Raw genomic sequence first — 7586 nt, 5'->3', positions numbered from 1 at the left:
TTCTGGTTTATAGCATTCCACCCTGTTCAACTAACAATAAGTTAAATCTATGAAAATACCCATGTCACCATGTGAAAGAGTCAAAAAATTGACAAGAGAATTTGCCTGTAAGGTAATCCGTCTTCATCAGATATGGTATAAAACAAAGTACAATCATCTTGAGCCCACTCCAACCATTCAACATCATCAACTCTAAAGTTCTCGTGAATACCAGTTTTGAGGTTCTTAACTTGAAGCATGAACATTTCATCGCCAGTCGTATCAAGTGTATAAGCAAGATAATTATGGTTCGGTGATACTTTAAGTGTACCAACATCAACATACCCTATCGTCAAAGACAATCAATAGACCAGGTTTTAGAAACATGATAAGAAGCATGCAATACTAGTATCACACATGTAAGAAATGTCTAGGTCTGCATATGAGCAAACATTTAAAAGAGACACTTGAACTGTTGAACATACTTGCAGATACCAAATTTTGACTCATGAAAGATCCTATGCGTGCATTACTGAATTTCATACTCTTTCAGATACTTCAATGCTTTCGAAAAAGAAACTTGTGTCAAGCATCATTAATTATTATGCCCCCTCCCCCCAACAAAAAAAACTCCTTGAAGCAATATATAAAGGTAAGAATAAACAGACCATATTGTTCTGCGAGTTCATTGTAGTCTAGCAAAATTTGCACATTAGACGATTTGCCTGTTACATGATTGCGGGGAGTATGAAACCAACCGTTCTTCTTGTTTGCTAATTTCCGACAATAAATTGGGTAGTTCTTCCCCTTTGGAACATATGTGTAGTAACACCTGTTTAGACATAATTTGTTTTCAAAAAACAAAACTCTCAACCTCATAAAATAATACAAATATAGCATAACCATGATGATCAAAAATCATAGGGGAATAAAGAAAAGGTTATACAATAATTTTCTAAGGACTACTTACGTAGGGGAGGATACTTGTTTTTATTAACAATGTAGTTGATAGAAATTTCAAGTTCGACTACTTAACACCATCAGTATTCTGAGAATACTATTCTCATAATTTACAATTGAGCAAAAAAAACAAATTAATATTGCCCCAGCAGATGGGCAACATTAGCATTAATAAATAAGTTATAAATAAAAATGCTACATGCATACCAATGTCCGAGGAGTCGAGGAGAAGCAAATTTGCAGGAGGGTTTTCTGGAAGTCATCTCAGAATAAAAAACATGTTGTAGATTTTTGGTACCATCCATAAAAGCATCTGCATATGCGTTTTCTTGATCAAGATACTTAATGAATTCGGGATCGTGCTTTTGTTGCATCCAGTGGTACGGGTCTTGCCACTCTTTCTCGTGAGCAGACAATTTGAAGGGTACTCTTTTGGGTACAGGAGGAGTAGTAGAAAGTGGTGTTGTTTGATGTCCGGTAGTAGTTTCATGTTTGGTTTTGCACGAGGTAGAAAAAGGAGTAGAGTGTGTGTCAAGTAGTAAAATTAAAACAGGTGATATATCAGTCTTGTTTATTGATTTTCTTGAATTATACAGTGTTGCCCGGAGCATCATGGAGAATAACATATATCAGTTTGCTTAAGCAAGAAACAATAAGGTTCAGGTTTGATGGGATTTTTTATAAGGGGCCTAGAGACGGGTTTTTGATATATAGGTTTTCTGAGATTGAATATTTTTTCTAATGGACCTGCAAGTCTGCAACAGCGATAGGTTACCGATAACAAGACGCTTTTCAGAAATCACATTACTACGAACAGGCTTCTTCCCAAACTTAGCTTACCGATAACAAGACGATTTTCCGAAATCCCATTACTACGAACAGGCTTCTTCCCAAACTTATCCCTGCTCCGGAGTTTTAAAAAGGAACGAAAACAAGTGTAAAGTAACTAAAGTGATTTCAATTTCATTCGTGCTCCCGAGAACGAAAACAAGTGGCGATGTACTTTTACTCCAAAACTTTTGAGATGAAAATACTTTACCTATTAATCACTTACTTCATTCCCTTTTAAAAATTCGGGAGCAAAATGTGTGCAAGTTTGGAGGATGAAATAGATCTGTTAATGGATGAAGTTGTGCAAAGAAGGTACTAATTATCAAACCATCCACTATGTATTTAAATTTTAAACTAACTAGTGTTACCAGGAGTTATGAAAACGGGTTAACATACTTATTTTAAAGTTAATTGCATATTTGTTCCTGGGGTAACAAATTAACAGCCGAAGAAAGATATACAAAGTACACCCTCCCGTCAGTCGTATCTCTGGTAAACAAATCCTTTAGCTTTGAGAACTACTGATAAACGATATATATTTAAAAGTTTTCGAGGTGTGTAATCATGTAAAAGACATATATATTTACGGTCCCTGTCCATTAGCCATTAGGCCCATAGCTTTCACCAGAAAAGCATACTTATATGCAGTCTCCCTACGTTCAGTAAAATCCCAAGGTTCGCCAAAATGCCCACACTTCATATTGGTCTTCAGAATCACTGCTTTAGAACATTCTGAACATGCATTTTCTCTTACTTTAGCCACCCATTTTGCAGGTTGCCAAACTTGAACTCTGAGATTCATCAACAAATGAATGTTACCAAGTATACGAGACATAATTTTCTGGCAGATGTTTGTTAGTGCAGGATGAATTATATGGTATATGCATCTGGAGTTACCTAAGATCTTTAAAGGATGCTGTCACAAGCATTGCAGGACAGCAAGCTCGGTTTGGTACATTCTCGTAAGGAGAGTACTTCAAGATCTTTAAGAACTCGGACTGTATCTCAGGGTTCCCAAATTCTTTATGGTCATATGATGCAGATAAACGAGGATCCAACAATGTGTTGCAAACATCAAGAAACGGAACCTGGGGCAAGCGTAAGTTACACAACTTTAGTCTACTGATATCTTTATTTACACAATATAGACAAAAATTGCAGGATAACTTCATCAATATCATCATCATGGTTTTTTCTTTCTGTACTTCAAGCAATAGACCACATATATAGATTCCAAGGAGAAAAAGTGCCATTTGAAGTCAGGAACCGACCAAGTAAAGATAACATATTAGTTTAGACTAGAGTTTGCAGGAGGTTTACCTCCAAAATGATAGCCCGAAACAGTTCTGGTTGTCTGTTGGCGGCTGCAGCAACAAGAAGACCTCCGGCACTACGTCCCAAAGCACCAAGCTGACACTTGTGAACATAACCTTCACTAATTAGGTACTCAGCACATGACACAAAATCAGCTATAGAGTTTGATTTGTTTGAACCCCTCCCAGATTCATGCCATGAAGAATCTGTATGACCATCACCGCCATCACCGCCTCTGTGCAGTTTGAACAAGCCAAAATTGATGACCAAATTTCAATAACCATAACATCAAACTTTCTATATAGTTAGTTAAAAAAATTGAAATCGAGATTAAGGTAAATTGGTTGCGGTCTATATGAAATTTACTCAAAAGAAAAACAATTTTCAGTGAAAATTTCTTATAATATTAACAGATTCGATACCTTACATCAGCAAATGCAACCACCCAGCCACGATCAAGTAAGCTTTGGCGGTCTGAGCTCCAGCTTCTATCAAGCACTTCCCCGTATGCTCCATAGCCTTCTAGAAGTCCAGGAGACCGTGCCTTGTGATGTGCCTTACGAGAATACAAGATGGTCAAGGGAATTTTGATACCATCATGAGAAGCAACTTCCTTTTCTTCACAACAATACGCATCAGAAAAATCACTCCATATCTGGCCTTTGGAACTGCCTTTTTCACGAAGAATTGAGCGTGAGATAGATTCCATAGTATTATCAACGATCTCATCATGATCAACTATGGAGAAAGTACGTCTTGACATGTCATATCAACGACCATATCCGACATCTGCACCAAACAAATCAGTACACTTCGTCAACTACTTTGTCTTAATGGCTTTTTTTGGGCTTCTAAAAAGAAATTCAGTTGAATTTCAAAATGAAACATGTGAGTATAGCATTTATCTTTTGTAAATAGGAGTGGAATTTAGATAAATAAATCTGAGAACTCCCTTGGGAGAGGAAAAATTTAATTAGTGAACAAATTGTTAGATTTCGATTTGTGGTTCAGTAATTACCAAATAAATTACTAGATAACTCACGACATCACTTATCAGATAACGCCTGACACTGGATCTTGAGGCTTAGAAGTGTTTTCTATTGAGAGTCTCAGGTAACAACATGTAAATGTATGAAACTTGTATAAAGTATATATGTAAATCACTTATTAATTTTTTTAATATTAATGATGGTAATTAAATATAATCTGAAATTTCAGTAGTTCTGACAGATAATACCATTGGAGATGAGACGACAGCACGATACCGGGAGCTCATAAAGTCATCGTTTGAACCGGACACAATTGAACATAAATTTGATGGCACCGGAAAATACCACGGGTCAAGATCATCAATCTTCATTGCTTTCTACACACCAACAGCAAATCAACTCAAATTACATGACAGGCACTCTAATTAAAAATCATCTTAAAATCACATATCTATTAGGCACATAAAGAGGTGTATATATTATACCTTGGAACTTCCATCAATTGGCAATTTGATGGAACATACTGCTGGCAAACCATTTCTTTGAAGTGTTAGGACCAGATATTCATTAAGAATGTCAATGTATCTTATGTAGATACCTTTACCTGCTACAAGAACAGTCTAGCAAGAAAAAAGTCAAAAACAGAAGCAATGAATATACAAAGTAGATGAAAGAAGAAAGTTACTGTAGTTCTATTAACCAGGTTGGAATATGAAAATGCTTAACTACATAAGAAAAATGTTTACCTCCCATTTAGCTTCATATACATCCTGCACGGGGCATCTAACTACGTAAAAGGAGCTGAACTTATCCTCAGAAAGAGGCTGATCCGTAACAGCATAGAAAAAGCCATGATGGTGCCGTATCAAACTGAATTCTACATCAGGGATGCGCTGGTGAATTCTACACAAACCACCTAGAGCGTTGGTTGCATCTATGACATAAACCTGAAGTTTAAACTACATAAATATCACCATTCCAACACAAGTACACAACTACACATAAAAACAGGGGAACTAAGAGGAGGGATTTTAGTTAGGACCTCTGAGGAATCTTTAACGTTTGAACAAGAATTCACAGTCATATAATTTTTATCATTGGTACTAGCAATAAACACCCCGAACTTTGGGTCCTCTTCTGTATATATCACGGTATTATTGGTATGTGGTGTATAGCATTCCACTCTGTTCAACTAACAATTAGCTAGATCAATGAAAATACCCATATGAAAGACTCAATAAATTGAATAAATTGACATGAAAATTTGCCTGTAAGGCCGTCTGGATGCATTAGATACAGTGTAGAATAAAGTGCAATTATCTTTAGCCCACACCAACTGATCAACATAATCAACTCTGAAGTTCTCGTGAATCCCAGTTTTGAGGTTCTTAACTTTAAGCATAAACCTTTCATCTCCGGTTGTATCAAGTGTATAAGCAAGATAATTATGGTTTGGTGACACTTCAAGAGTATCAACATCAACATATCCTGTCGTCGAAGACAATCAATAGACCAGGTATTAGAAACATGATGTTAAACATGCAAGTAATTATGATGTCTAGTACTGCATATGAATCGACATTAACATATAAGCACATAACCCTAGCTAACTTCAACATATGCATGCAGATACAAAATGTTGACTCATACAATATGAAAGATCCTATATGCGTGCATTACTTCATGTTCATCAGTAAATACTTAAACACTGAATATAAAAAGGTAAGTAGTATAAGCACACCATATTGTTGTACGAGTTCATTGTAGTCGAGCAAAATTTGCACATTCGACGATTTGCCTATTACACGATTGCGAAGATTCTGAAACCAACCGTTCTTCTTAGTTGCTAATTTCCTGCAATAAATTGGGTAGTTCTTGCCTTTTGGAACATATTCGTAGTAATACCTGTTTAGACGTAATTTGTTTTAACCAACAAGACTCTCAACCTCATACAAAATACAACTATAGCATAAGAATTTTTTTCATGATTATCTAAGATCACAGGGGTAAAGAAAAAGTTATGCACTACTAATTTCCTAATTAAGCACAACGACGTACGGGAGGAGACTTGTTGAATATGTCTCCCTAGACGTATTTGACAGAGATTTCAAGTTCGACTCCGTGTTACCCTCGATAATTTTCTCATAATTTATAATAAACACAAAAAACAATTGTTGCCCCCAAAAGAAGGGTTAGCAACGGTTGAAATTATATATCATACATCCATACCAAGGTCCGCATAGTCGAGGACGGGAAGTAAATTTGCAGGAGGGTTTTTTGGAAGTCATCTCAGAATAAAAAACATGTTGTAGATTTTTGGTATCATCCATAAAAGCATCTGCATATGCGTTTTCTTGATCAAGATACTTGATGAAGTCAGGATCGTGCTTTTGTTGCATCCAATTGTATGGGTCTTGCTACTCTTTCTCGTGAGCAGACAATTTGAAGGGTACTCTTTTGGGTACGGGAGGAGAAGAAGAAAGTGGTCTTGTTTGATGTCTGGTAGTAGTTTCGTGTTGAGTACTTTTACATGAGGTAGAAAAAGGAGTAGAGTGTCTGTCAAGTAATACAGTTAAAACCGATGATATATTAGTCTTGTTTATTGAATTTTTTGCATTATACAGTGTACCCCGGAGCATCATGGAGAATAATGTATATCAGTGCCCTAAATCGAAGATGCAAAAAATTCAGGTCTAATGGGATTTTAAAGGGCTGAGACCGGTTTTTGTTCCTTGTACATGGAGCATGTAGGATCGGGGACAACACCCTTTATGTAGGTATAAATTCTTTGTTTAAATTGAAAAAATATATGATGGATGATACATTAGATCAACCAATCTAGAGTATTATCTTAATATACAGGTAGGGATGAACGACGGGTCACTTCGGGATCGTGGAGTATTATCCCTCTCCCCGGCCCGCGACTTCAAACTCCCCGTCCCCCGGTCCATTCTCCGTCGGAACTATATATCATTTCCCGGCCCAAACGGGGAACGGGGATCTCCGCGGGTAATCGGGGATATTTTATTTAAATCAAAATTTCTATTAAATAATTTTTTCACGCAATATATAGAAAAAAGTAGTAAAACAAAATATTAAACTGCAAATTCTAATAATTTTGTCTTTTTATACGTGAAATATTTATGTAAAATCAAAGTATATTTGTAGTACTTCCCTCTGACCTTATACTTTGAAAAATATAGGATCTAAAAATATCTCGAACAACATAGAAAATGCAAATTATTTATAACACTTACATATTTCTTGAAGATAAATTAAAATATATAAAATATTGTAGAGCAGAAAAATATCGGGCCGGGGACATGGATTGAGCCGGGTAGACATAAAAAACCGTCCCCAGCCCGTTCCCCGATATTTTTCCGAAATCGCCCCCATTTCCCGGCCCGTACCCGCTGAAATCCCCGAATCCCCGCCACTTTCGATTCGTGGATCGGGGCGGGATCGGTCGGGCCGGAGTCATTGCCCATCCCTATATACAGGATTTTATGAAAA

General features: G+C 36.5%; 1 pseudogene; it reads right to left on the bottom strand.

Moving 5' to 3' along the window:
- Positions 1-2143: 2143 nt before the first annotated feature.
- On the bottom strand, positions 2144-6612 carry LOC141723117 (uncharacterized; annotated as a pseudogene).
- Positions 6613-7586: the final 974 nt, after the last annotated feature.

The sequence above is a fragment of the Apium graveolens genome, chromosome 1, assembly GCF_009905375.1.
Source record: "Apium graveolens cultivar Ventura chromosome 1, ASM990537v1, whole genome shotgun sequence".
In the NCBI taxonomy this organism is placed as follows: Eukaryota; Viridiplantae; Streptophyta; class Magnoliopsida; order Apiales; family Apiaceae; genus Apium; species Apium graveolens.
This window is presented reverse-complemented; position numbering and strand designations above follow the sequence as displayed.